At 36.1% G+C, this 14,591-nt stretch overlaps 1 long non-coding RNA gene across 1 annotated transcript in view; it reads right to left on the reverse strand.

The window, feature by feature from the left end:
• LOC135971123 (uncharacterized) overlaps nucleotides 1–12,686 on the reverse strand; it is a 51,683-nt gene extending 38,997 nt beyond the window's left edge. The window contains exons 1-2 of the long non-coding RNA XR_010587203.2: nucleotides 12,417–12,686; nucleotides 10,879–10,933 (exon numbers count right to left, since the gene is read on the reverse strand). This is a non-coding gene — a long non-coding RNA (uncharacterized lncRNA). The remainder of the gene's footprint in view (nucleotides 1–10,878; nucleotides 10,934–12,416) is intronic.
• Nucleotides 12,687–14,591: the final 1,905 nt, after the last annotated feature.

The following is a 14,591-nucleotide window of genomic DNA, read 5'->3' on the forward strand; positions in this document are numbered from 1 at the left end:
AATAGGGGGTATTTGAATACAAGCACTGTGATACCACTACAGTTGATGTGATGATCAAGATAGCTACTAAGTGACTAAGGTAGGTAGCATATACAAAGGGATGATTCATGTCCTGGGCAGGTTGGAATGCAACAGCAAGAGATTTCCTCACGCTACTCAAAACGGTGCAAAATTTAAAACTTATGAATTGTTTATTTCTGAAATTTTCCATTTAATATTTTCAGACCATGGTTAGCTACAGGTAACTGAAACTTTGGAAAGCAAAGCCAAGGATAAAGAAAGGACTATTGTATATCAATGTCAATGTCCTGGTTGTGATATTATATATTATAGCTTTGCAAGATATTATTGAGGGAAATGGGTAAAAAATAGACAAGAACTCTCTATATTATTTCTTACAGTTGCATGTGAATCTTACAGTTATCTCAAAATAAAAAGTTTTATTTTATTTTATTTTATTTTATTTTATTTTAGTGGTCTCACTCTGTCACCCAGGCTACAGTGCAGTAACACAATCACGGCTCGCTGTAGCCTTGAACTCCTGAGCTCAAGCCATCCTCTTGCTTCAGCCTCCTGAGTAGCTGAGACCACAGACATATGCAACTGTGCCCAGATAATTTTTGTGTTTTTTGTAGAGATGGGGTCTCACCATGTTTCCTAGTCTGGTCTCAAACTCCTGGGCTCAAGCAATCTGCCCACCTCGACCTCCCAAAGTGCTAGGATTATAGGCGTGAGTCACCATGCCTAGCAAAAACTTAACTTTAAAAAGTAACCCAACATAATGGCTGGTATCTTTTACAAAAAATAAAGCATAGAGACATCAAAAATCATAAATAAGGAAAACTAGGCATTTTCTTTCCAAAATATCTGCCTAACAATATAAAACGGGAAGTGAACTGAAAGCATTAAAAGAAGCAATATACATGAGCAAAAACTGATCTCAAAGGTTGTATTTTTCCACACATAATAAATTTTAAAGAGGTTATTTTTATATACATAGTGATGTAATAAATCAGTAATATAAAAAGTAAAGAATAAATTAATGTGTGCAGACATTTACATTTAAAATGTGTAAAAATATAAAAAGAATGGATTTTGAATTTTACATTGCTCGAAATTAAGAGTTCATTCAGAATAGTCACTGTTTAAGTAGACTCATATGCTTTGTTTCCATTAAATTATGCAGCAATTTAAAATAAGAACGTATTGGTCTGTTCTCACACTGCTATAAAGAAATACCTGAAACTGGGCAATCTATAAAGAACAGAGGTTTAGTTGGCTCACAGTTCGATGAGCCATACAGGAAGCATGACGACTTCTGGGGAGGCCTCAGGAAACATTCAATTATGATGGTAGGTGAAGGAGAAGCAGGCAGGTCTTACGTGGCTGTAGCAGGAGGGAGAATGGAGGAAGGTGCCATACACTTTTAAACAACCAGATCTCATGAGCACTCACTCAATATCATGAGAACAGCGCCCAGGGGGACATTGTTAAACCATTAGAAACCATCCCCATGAGCCAATCACCTCTCACATGGCCCCACCTCCAACACCAAAGAATACAATTAAACATGAGATTTGAGCAGGGACACAGATCCAAACCATATCAAGGAAAAATGAAAGACAAGGCAAAAATGAATTTAGTCTAATATACTTTGCACCTCTAAAAAGTGCCAAAATTTTCATACTCATGATACATGCCTTGATGTATATGTACACCATATATCCGTGTCTGCATTTACAAAGAACATGCTCTTTTTACTCAGGTCATATGGTACCAGGAAGTCACTGCAAAATTAAATAAGGAAATTAGTGACCTAACTTTGGTCGTGTGTGTGTGTGTGTGTGTGTGTGTGTAACATTTACATATAAACAAATGCTAAACAATTGGCTTAAATGTTTCTGTGAAATTGAGTCATTATTAACTGACCACTTTGCCAAGTGTGTTCACATTTTAAATTACACTGAGAAATGTTATACAGAGGGCAGATACTAATTGGCTCATTGTTTGAGTGAAGTGATTGGGTTAGGAGTTAACTAACCTGGTCAGTCCAGTCAAAGTAGTCATTCAGATTGTGTTATACAGGTACATCTTAAAGTTTTTAGGTCATAGACATTGTGGATAAAGGCATTTTTTAAGATAATAAATACTTCAGAAATTCGAAGTTTCTTTTTGACTGATCTTTAGCAACATCCTTGGATTTGAGGAATAAAGAAGTGATAAACATCAGTGTGTTATTAAGTCCTATTTTTCCTTCCTGAAGATAAACTCCACCTTTATTCTTCATTTCAACTTCAACCACCCTTGTTCTGGCTTTCATCACTTATATTTAAATGCTGCTGCAACCTCCTCTCTGGTCTCTCTGCCTCTAATTGATTTTTCCTCCGATCCTTTCTGAGCACTGCACTTCTTAAAATACATTTTTCTATTTTCACTCCCCAACTCAGGGCTCCATCATGATTCAGTGCCGTCAACTCCTCTAGCCCTTCCCAATCTATTCCAATCCCCCATTGAGCCTTGCTTCCTGCAATTCACCCCCACACACTTCACCCCAAGCAAGTGTCCTCACATGCCCCTGTGATTACCCAAATCTGCCCTCATGTCTCAGATTTTCCTGCCTGAAAATATTCCCCTATCAACCCCACTGCATTCTCTTTTAACCTTCCTCTAATTTCCATGCTACCCGTACTTCAAGGCCGAGCTCAAGACTACCATCTTCAACAATCCTTGACTTCCCAACCTGCAGTCATTGTTGTTCCTGATTGTCCTCTTATCCAATTCATTCATTCATCTGCTCTACGCAAATATCTTGAGGTATTATTTGTGTGTCAGTTACTTTGCTCATTGTAGTACTTCTTTCATATCACTTAATTTTGTTCTATGATTAATATATTTGTCAAATAAAAGGGATCATGCCTTAATATTCTTTTCCAGATCCCTCGGTACTCAGCAGTGGAGTTGGCATATTATCATCACCATTAACACCACCAATATCGAACATCAACTGAACTGCTTCTACCTATAGTCAGTACTCTCCTTGGCCCTGAAAACTCAAAGATGTAAGATATGACCCTGTAATCACAGTTTAGGTGGGGAAAAAAGTGCCAAATGAATGGTGTGTACTATAATGTTAGAAGGCCTCAGATGCAGGCGCAAGCACTGAGACAGAGCATGGCAAAGGTGATGCAGCTCTAAGTGTTTTCCATTATTGTGGTGGATCCTGCAGTGACTGACCCAGCCTCCTGGGGACTAATGCACCCATTTCAAGCTGCTGGGACTATCAATATCAACTGCTGTACCCCTCACTGGTGATTGCCTGCGGCTGCACAGGATTACAGCCCCTCCCAAGGGGCAACCCACAGGCAATGATTAGTTTATTCAGGGAAATAGAGGCCCAGGTGCCTTTGTTTCAATTTCAGTCAACTCTGAAGGGCCTTATAACCTCAGAGCTCTGGCTAACATAGGTAGAGACCTCACTTGCAATCACGCTTCAGCTTCTCACTCTATCCAGTACTTCAATGATTACTTGGTTTTAAGTTATCTTCCAAAACCACTCTCCAATAAAACTTGGGCTTGGGCATGCAACTTCCTATCTCACAATCTGGTTCCAAGGATCCCAATCTACTTTCGTGCTTTCAAAAGAAGGGTATAGTTACCTACACAGTTCCTAGCTAAAAAAAAAAAAAAAAAAAAAAAAAAAGTTCTAGTTCAGATTCAGAACACTAGCAAACAGATGCCCTATCTTAACTTTTCCAAAGTTCTTGGAGTCAGCAGGAATTTCTGTCTCATCTCTCACAAATAAAGAAACTGAAGACTAGAGAGAGGAAGTGTCCAAGACCACACATCTAGGACATAGCGGGTCCAGGACTCAAACCCTGGCCTTCTCAATCTTACCCAGTGTTCTTATGCTACACCAGACAGTTTGGAAAGTGGTCTGGTATTAAGAAAAGAATATGCACATTAAAGGTAAACTTGGGCTTTTCTTTTCTACCAGTTACTAACCATGTGATTTTCAGCAAATCATTTAACTTCTCAAAATTTAATTTCTTAGGTGGCTTTGTGTCTATAAAATTGACATGAACATACCTCTTCATAGCATTATTATGAGAATTAACTGAAACATAGAAGACACTATTTCCTGTTCTCATAAAGGAGTGGTGATGTATAAGATCAAAGACGTTTGTAAAGTTCAGATTATGGAACTTGGAATATTTTCCTGATCATCCCATTGAAAGTGACCTCTCCTTTTGATCATCTCTTATTTAAAGTGACCTCCTATTTCTCTAGAATTCCACATATTGTGGTTCACACTACTCTTAGAAACATGCACATTTTATTTTTTATAGGCTTTATTTTATAGTTATTTGCCTTTATTTTCCCATCAGTATGTGAAGTCTTTGAGGGCCAGAATGATCCTAGACATTTCTGTACATGTCTCAGAGCCTTGCTCAGTAAGTGTCAGAGAGTAAATGTTGCATGGATGTATGTTGACTGTGCTGATACATGCTAAATAAATGGATGCTTTGTGGTGCTGCGCCTGCCCCAGCAAGTCGTCATGTGAAGGCAAGAAGATAATACATTTACTGTGAGAACAGGCTACTCTGGAAGACATAGAGGAAGTTGCAACCAAAGGGAACAGTGAATTGAAACATCCAACCTGCCCTATAAAAGAATGTGGACCTATGGACGTCAGATTTTCTTGGTACTGACAAGCAGCTAAATCACTGATTTTAAAAATCACTAAACTCATTTTAATGAGTTTTAAAAGCATGGTATTAGAGTAAGGGTTACTCTTATGGGGGATAAGAGTAAAGAGTCGGGGGAAATGGGAAGTGCTGCTCCACTACTGTTCATTCCCGGGAAACATGGAAACAAGGATTAGGAAGAGGGTTCCCCCAACAGTGCGCATTTACAAACACTAATCTCAGTCAAATCGGAAGTGAAGACTTTTGCTGAGATGGAGGATGGGGTGGAAATGCTGCTGTAGGAAATGTGATAGGGAGTCAGCAAAAGAATTGTGAGCAGCCATAAAATTAGAAAGCATGACTCTGTACAGATCCCAGTCGGAACAGCTTTGTGATTTTCAATAGCAACACTCAACAGCCCAGCTGTGTGACAAGAGAAATAATATAGTAAGGATGACCTGGGTGGAGAAATTCTCTTCCTTTGACTTATGCCTTGTGCATGTTCATAGATTTAAATATATATGATAGAGTGTCAACTCATTAGAAATATTAACATATTGAATCCTAGCTCTTATCCTCCTATCGGAGAGATGGTACAGCAGAACTACTAAGAGCAAAAGCTCTACAGACTAATAGTCCTAGATTTGAATCCAGTCCCTATTCCAATTGGCAGCATATCCTTGGGAACATTATTCAACTGTACTATATATTGTATATACAATAGTACATATCCCTTAAATTAATTGTGAGAATTAAATAATGCATAAAACATTTTAACACAGTGCTCATGAATGCTGAATAAATGCTAAATAACAATAAATGAGGAAAAGAACTTGGCACACACAAGATTAAGCACTACTTGGTTTAGAGCTTATGAGAATTAGATCAGAGGTTATGAAACTAGCACTTATTATAGTTTATAATTAAATACAATTTTCTCATTTATTATTTACTCCCCAACAGACTATAGATTCCATAAAGGCAGAGACCTTCTCTGTTTTGACCAATTATCGCCCAAATATAGTACCGAACACCTAGCAGGTATTAATTAAATAACCAGTTAATTAATTAAAATGAGCAAGCTATTAAGCTAAGACAATGATCACAGAAATACTTTATTAGGAACTTGTGTTTCCAGATCACTCTGCAAGTTATCATACTGATTAAAAAATAAATAACATAAACAACAAATCAATCTAACCTTCTTCCAAGTTTCTAGTTAAATGCCTTTCCTTCCCCAAACAAAAAATAACCTGCCATTTTGTTAGTTCTGTTAAACCTCCATTCCTTCAGTGACTCCTCCCTCCCCAGCCTACAGAGTGTGTGAGGTATTGTGGGTGTGTGTGTGGTATTTTGTGTGTGTGTGTGTGTGTTTTCTCATCACAACACTTTTACTTTGTCACCTAGAGCAGCCCTTTCTTTCTGTTTACAGTCCCTGCCACTATTCCTACTTACTGTCCACAACTGCTGCCACTTTGATTTCCCTCTATAATTTGATGTTTGTATTAGAATCTTGAATCCCTTTAGAACTTTCATCAAACAGTATAATCAGTAACATATTATAGAAAGTGACCATCTTTATTTATCCTGAAATTGTACATAGAGTAAGCAGACAAATATTTGTTTGGTTGTGTTACCACTTTTAAAGCAAAACTCCCGAAAGCATTTTTTAAGTAGAAATTGTGAAGGGATACTGGATGCCAGGAGTGTAAAAATAACTAAGATGGGAAGTTGCCATTTCCTCTGCTAATTGACATCACTGTGTCAGAGTTTTCAGCTTTTCAGGGCTCATTTTTGCTTTTTGAATACATGAAAAACAACTAGAGACCTTCACACCTTTTGCAAACTGTTGTTTACTGGAAAGAACTTCTTTAACATTGGTTGACTGTGAGCAATGCTTATTTATTTTCTTATCTCTCTTTCTAGTAAATAATAGATCTTACCTAAAAATGGTTGAGGCAACCCTAAAGGCTTTGTGATTCAAGCATTAAATGACAATCTGCCATCACACTAGCCTCCCCCACTGACAGGGAATCCTTCCTCTGGATCTTCAACAAGGGCCCCCTGATCCACGCAGCTTTGAGAATATTCAGCTAGTAGAATTTAGATCATATTTGCTATGTATGTCCAGCTATTTTTCTTTCCAGTATGTTTCTTGAATTCACCCTTGGTGAATACCAAGCTACCTTGATGTAGCTTCTGGTAGAAATTAAATATGATACATTTCAAGGATGTAAATTAAAGAAATCCTTTTTTAAAGATAACTCCTCTTGCCTGAAATAATATTTTAATTTATTTATCATCGATTTTGGTGTTGAAGCCATCTCTATTAATACAAAAGAAAAAGTAACTTCCAGACTACTGATTTACCTCGCCTTCAGTCAAATTTTTAAAATATTTGGAAAAACTGATTCTGGGTAATTTAAGCCCATACAGCCACATGAGTAAAGTGATTTGGCTGTTAATAGGAAAGAAAAGAGAAATAAGTTTAAGTAAATAAACCGAAAAAGCCACCACATCACAGGTTCACAAAATAGCAGAAACAAGGTATTTTTGTTAGGTGAAGGCTCTCTTGTGGAATTAGGTGTATGAGTTCAATTTCATATAGCAACGGAGCCCTCAAAGAGGAGTTAATTCAAAGATAGAGAGTAAATAAATATTCCTTAGTGAAACAACTGCATACACAGAAAAAAATAGTCAGCATCAACATGTCAGAGACAAACCACGCTAATGCAGAGTCAGATACCCAGAAAAAGTCAAGTATATGTCTTTTGTGAAAAGAATGCTAATTATCAAAAAACTCATGAAGACTTAACCTAGCCTTTTTGTTTCTTCAATAACAATTATAAACTTTGAAATTGAAGCTATGATTCTGTTATTGTTTCATATCTTTGCAATTCCTATTACTCATCACATACTAGAAGATCCCTCCATAAGTAAGTAAAATAGTTTTCTAGGAGGGTACTGGGGTATCATGAACTCAAATGAAGCAGAAATTGACCCAATAGAACATGGGTAGTCTCAATGAGTTGAAGTATCTTCCAAGTGCTATGTGTTTGGAGAAGGATTTTTGTTTCTAGAAACAACAAATACTCTCAAACCAGTTAAGTAAGCATTCATGCAAAGTCCACTATGTGCAAAGCCCCATATTTGATACTTGGAGAGACAGCCAGGAACAGTACATTTGTCAAAGGAAAGGTAAGAGATAACAAGTAACTTTAAAACAAGGCAGAATATAAACATATTATATTGGGGCTTAAAACAATGCACCATGAAAAGAAACAAAGATGTATTCAGTTCAGATTAGTTTGGGAGTTACGGGTGGTCTTCAGCTGGAGAAAGAGCTTATTTACTATTAGTTATTATTTTGAAGAGTTTCTTTTCTTATAATAAAAGTGTCATCCAGAGGGTAGCATAAGCGTGAATAAATGATTAAATACAATCAAAACCTGAGGCAAGCGACTTCTTTTGGCTTACATCCCGAAGACTCCTGGGCAGACTTGAAGTTAAGCCAGACGTGCTAGCCCAGTTGCGTGGGCCACTTTGGCCATTCGAGCTTGGATTAGCTTTTGGTGGACTGACCTGGATCTCCTGAAGTGACCCATAATTTCCAAGACCACTGGTGAAAAACCCGCTCATGAATCTTCAGATCTCAACACAAAGTCTGTGAGCCCACATACAGCAACCATTACTGGAGCCGCACACGTGCCCTCTGTAAGGCATATGTATTTTAAATATTAAGCACACTTTAAAAGTTTGTTTTGCCCAGGATTTTTAAAATCACACTAAAAAACTACTGTAAATATTTAAAGAAGGATCCAGTGTTGAAAAATAAAACTTTTAGGTTTGTCCTACTAGTCATCTTTAATTGCACTGTTTTCTCTGCCTCTTTTTTCCTACAGAGCAGTCACAGTAGTTCACAGAAGCCTGGCTTCTGCACAATTTTTGAAAATAAGAGTTTACATTGAAAAACATTGGCATTGAGAGATCAATCACCTAATATGCGAATAAAAACCAACAACTAAATTTTAACAAAGGTCCAGCAGCCTTCTCTTGGTCTTTTCCTAAGTGCTTAGTTTGCCGTTCTAACTGTAACCTAATCATTGCTTTTCTGATTCAAATATCAATACTTAATATTTATCACCAGAATGCTAAGTTAGATGGTCTGGCCACCTCCTCTTTAACAAGCAAAAATGATCTAAGCACTAGCCAGGCTTTGATGAAGCAGGGAATGAACTGAAGGGAGCCTCCTTCCACCAACACAGCAGCAATGTGTTTTCTGTCTCAACTGAACGTCCACAAATTTGTAATTTATTTGGGAAAATATGTTGCAGATAAGCAAAAAAAGGCATCTGGAAGCCTTCTTGCCAAATGGTAACTTTCTGGAAGTTTCCTCATTTAGAAGTAATTTCTGGAAAATTTCTTGATTAATACAAATCCGTGAACAAACTTAAAAATGATGGCTTTGTTATTGCTTTGGCACAATATGTTAACAACACTGTGAGTGCTGCCAAAACTCTGAGAGTTCTTTCATGCGGATTATGGTCTTGTTTACATATCCAGCTGTACTGAGGCCTTGTCCATGGTGGTAACCTAACAATGTTCCCAGTGGGGGTGCCCATTAGGGGAGGGGAGACTAACTGAAGTTTAGTTTGTTTAAATTGAGCAAGAATGCACAGCGGCACTCAGATCTTTGGGGAATGTGTTGGAAGCATACCCTTTCTGGGATCTGTTTTCGTTTATTTAAGGGGGATGTTTGCATTGCTCAAAAATTGCAATACACAAACTTGCCATGCAAAATGCCTTCCACATGTTTACTGTGGTCTATACAGAAGTGAGTAGAAAACACAAATAGTGCTTGATTGAAGTAAAATGCTAAATAAAATAGTAATTGCTGGCCTTGGTCATTTTATTAATTAAAACCCCAAACCGCTCTCTGTTATATGTATGTGTGCATACATGTGTAAAGTAAATTCTCCCAAGCATGACCATTTAGATCTGATAGGAAATTCATTGAAGAAATTGAATCTGGAATTGTGAGAAATTTGTTCCCGTTGATAGGACATTTATGTAAAATTTTTGTTGTTTTGCACTGATTTGTATACATGGACTTCACTGAGATTTTACTTTACAGGTTCTAATAACAAAATAACAATTGTTTTTCCCCAGAGGACAAATGTGAGAAACAATACATGTTTTCTCATTTTTGACAAAAATTTTAGCAGCGTTTTAGTTGCTGCATGTTATTACTAAAAACGAATCCGGGATATGAGTTGCCTCTACTCTTACTTCCTGACATTTATGAAGTCTACAAATGAAAATAGTCTGTTCAGAAGAAACTTCCACTTTTTGTGCTTTTATCTTTGCCAGTAATAGAGAATCAGGAGTAGACCAAGGAGACCTCAGGCAACTGCGGTAGCCTAACTCTGTTAAATAAAGGCTCCGCACAAAGTATTTCTTGTCTGACACCAGCTGAGAGGCCAAGGTGCTTCTGTTTTGTTGAAAAACGCACCAAGGTTTAACTTGATCTATTGGATATCATTTAGGTCAGAATAAAATTCTTATTGGAAAACTCATAATTCATACAGTTTTTAATTCTTCAAATTACATCTTAGGTCAGTTTTACCAAAGTAATTTTCATCATGGAATTTATTTATTAGTTTAATCAAAAAGCGAAACTCCAGTAAGTATTTTTCCAAAAAAGCCGGTTTTCATTTCTCAAAAAGAAATCTATTTTAAAAACTAATTTCAGTGTATAACATTAGCTTTGGTATCAGTATGTCAGGATTTTAATTAAATGTATTATGTTATTTTGTTCTAACATAGAAATCTCATTAATACGCAAGAGAAAAATATAACATTCCCATTGTCTATGGAATTGTTGAGTCAGTTACTTCTGTGTCTCTTACTTAGCATTCCCACATGAAAATGGCATATTCTGTTTAAGAAGGTGCAATATATTCCCACACTGTTACCAAGCTTCAAATTTAAGCTTCAAATTTAAACCATGATCACTGGATTACAAAGCCATTTTTATTTTTCCTGTCACTGAGTTTTACTCCTACATTTTTTTCAAAAAATCTCATATATTAACATACTTTTAAGTCAATATTAACAAGGAGAAGTAAACAAAATGTAAGTGCAAAGAACACAGCACCAGGCTACCTAGGTTTTTACACTTATTTCTACTTACCAGTTACATGCCTTTGCGCAAGTTACATATCCTGTCTCCAGCTCTGTTTCCTCATCTAGAGAAATGAATTAATAATGTTAACTTTCTCATTGGATTATGTAGAAGATTAAATGAAATAATACATGTATAGCACTGAAAAAAGTGCCTGGCATGTAGTAAGCCCTCAATAAATGGTAGGTATAAAACTAGTACTAGAAGGATTGGCCATTAATTTTAGTTAATTTTAAAATTCTTTTTAGAATTGTATGTGTTTTAAAGCAGTTAATAGGGTCATGTTAAAAAATATCCAAGACCTTGTTGACACAGTACTTCTAAAAGTATTCATAATTATGCTGACAATATCAGACAGTCAAACCTGGAAATATTTAGAAACTATTAAGTTTATGAAAGACAAGTCTGACTAAACCACTTAAAAGCAAGCCTGTTGCTATACTATTTCTAAAATTCTTCTAGGGAAAACATTGTGAGGTTAAAATAGAACAAAGAATAGATTGCGACACATTCCTATGGGCTCTAAATAATATTAATAATGATCATCTTAATATTCAAATGGTTTCAGAGCATCGTATTCAGTATATAATTATTCTTCACTGTGATTTATTTTCTTGCATTCAAAGAACGTATTCTTTAGTGACAATTTTAAAATACTGTATTAAATATATTAGGTATTCTTTTTTAACAGTATTCTTAAAATAGAATACTCTGAGTATCTAGAAGGAACTGCTAAATGTGTCCATAGTCTGACAATGGAATTTCCTTAACATTTTGTCCAACAGAGCTTCAGTGAACTGGCACCAATGATAACCATTCTGGGCTTCTGGGTTATTTCTCTACATTTTCAGTGCTACCTTGGTAGATACCAGGCCAATTTCCTAGATAGGCCAGAGCAAGGGAGAGGTGGGGATGTTTCACTACCATTTCTGGGTTAGTTCAGCACAAATTATTTCCCAATCCTATTTCTTATTCTTATTTGCTTCCCAAGGACATAAACAATATAGAGTGTTAGGAAAACAAATATCTTTTAGAAAAAGTTTGATATTTATAATTTAATAATTGAAAAAATAAGATAGATGTTTCTGTTTTCTAGAGATGCACTATAAAATTTCTTTATTAACTCACTGGAATAAGTAGGTTAATGAGCCACATAGGGTATTTTAAAGTACCTGTTAGATTATTGTCACAGCACCTTTTAAATAATTCACCCTAATTTTGTTCAAACTGGCACCCAGCATTTGGGATAAGATTGATCAGACCATGTTATTGTCTGATGGAAGCTGAGGAATTCAGGAGCAATAAGTTATGATGGCACGCTTGAGAATTGTTGGAGACAAATCTTCCTCCTGAAATTACAAGTTCATACTATAATATTGTCATGCCTTTGTATGCCATTATTTTATAAATGTTTATGAAAATCAGTTTCTTTAAATAATCCTTTCTCTATGCTATCCTTTCACTTTTATTTCCTAAATAAGGAAGGCTATTTATTAAATCTTTAGAATTCAAAGTCATTTTGGAGGAAAAAAGAAAGTATTTTTTACCACAGTAGCGAATCATTCCTAGCTGAAGGCGGCTTTTGTTCTCAGTCATCGGTTAGACTGCACTTTCATAGCCTAGTGCCTTCTACCAGAGCCTCTTGATATATTCACATAAATGATGGAAGATGCATGAGACGTGAAGGTGACATGTGCAGTCTCCAGGAGGAAACTGATGCCCTGGTTGCTCGCTAAGGAGCCATGCTGGCGTCAGCGGCATACGCAGCCATGCGGCTGCCCTCCCAGCTGGAAGGAAGGAGGTAAGCAGCAGCTGTCAGCAGAAAGAGATGGGAAAGGGGCAATGACTCTCCAATTCACAGAAATAAAATTGTTCATGAAAATTCCCAGTAATGCCCTCCCATAGCTGCATTCCTTCCAAGACTTCTGACTGACTTCCCTGAAACTTCTTTCGTCTTCTGGCTTATCAGTTGTTTCAGGGTGATGTATTACTCAGCCACCGCCTGTGAAGTGAACCAGAACAATTTGAGGTTAATTCACCTCTCCCAACAATAATAAAAGTTTGTTCGTTCAGAGATTCAACAATGAAATTGTTACTGATTAGTCCAAATCAAAAAATCTGCACTTCTGTCGTTTCAAAAAGATTTAATTACCTTTTCCTAATGCAGTATATATGCCCCATTTGCCAAGACAAAAGAGCTATTATTCAAAGGAAAAAAATATTGCTGTAGCAAGCACAGTAACTTTTAATATTTTCACTGCTGAACTGTCAAAATGTGAGCACTCCCACCCCCTTAAAAAATGAAAGTATGGAACTATCGCATAACCTTCACTTTTATAGTAAGAGGTTTCTAGAATATGACAAAGAAAACATAGCAATTTCAGCCAGGTCATAATTTAGTATAAAATAAAACAAGACATTTAAACCCAAGGAGGAAAAAAAAAAACCGAGAGTGGTAGAACTATCCAACTATGTGTGCAATTTCCTTGTGCTCAAATTGCATTTTCTCCCTTCAGTGTTATACTGAGCAGGGTCTTGCCCTCTAGATTAGAGACTTTTGCATTAGAGGAAACTAGGTTATGTCTTCCACTGTCAGAGACAGAAATTATGAGCTGGAGTGCATTTTAGCCAGTCACTCTGAAAAATGTTCGCCCAAGGGGGTAATAATTAGAACTGTTTTTGTCAGGTGACTGCATTTTAAGCAGTGATGTGTCTGAGAATCTAGCTAAGGGCTTTAATATAAATATAAATATTTTTTTCAGTCAGCATTGTGGCTTGATGTTTTTTTTTTTTTTTTTTTTGCTTTGCTTTTTATTTCAAAAGTAAGCACTTTTCAGGAATTATCAGCTAACATGTCCTACAGTTTAGCATGATGGTGACCTGATAATATAATAGCCAGCAGAGAATGATACCCAAGCAGCCTGAGAAGTTAATGCATAAAACGATAAATGAATTCATTTTGAGATCACCATGCATGTACGGGCACAAATAATTAGTCTGTATAGATTGCTTAGAGGAGTCTAAGCCCAAACATAAAATAGTTTTACTTCTAAATTATTGTTTTACTTATTTAAGTAGTTATTTAATGCAATTTAATATGGTAGTTCACACAAACATAAATAAAATATACAAAAATACAATTGATGCGCTTTTGGATTACTTCAAAGTGGTTTGACACCTTTGGGGTCAAGATCCCATGGTCGGTGGGTTACCTAGGAGTTCTCTATTATTTATTAAGTTGTCCAAATCTGAATATAACCTTTTTAGACAAGAATGGATCATTTTAATATTTGTTCCCATTACAAAAGCATTATGGAAAGATGGGGACGAATGGAAATAATCTCATATCCTTTGGCTTATAAACTTTAATAAAGACTATCCTTTTGTTCCTACAATAACCCTATCTTTGCAAATAAATGAATCACTTTCAATTATGAGCTTCTCAGAACAAAAGGTCATGTTTTCTGTAGAGTCTTAAAAATACCACATCCCATCCCCATCAGAGTATAAATAATGAATAATTACAAAATGAAACTTTCCTCCTGAAAATTAGCTTTAACTATGTTATATCACAGGAAATAATAAATATCAATAATTTGAAAGTAACTAATTTTCTGGAACTATTCTACTTTATATATCACAGACCATTTGAAATCTTTTATTTGTTAATTTTTAAAGACTGGGTCTTGCTATGTTGCCCAGGCTAGAGTGCAGTGGCTATT

The sequence above is a fragment of the Macaca fascicularis genome, chromosome 6, assembly GCF_037993035.2.
Source record: "Macaca fascicularis isolate 582-1 chromosome 6, T2T-MFA8v1.1".
Classification (NCBI taxonomy): domain Eukaryota; kingdom Metazoa; phylum Chordata; class Mammalia; order Primates; family Cercopithecidae; genus Macaca; species Macaca fascicularis.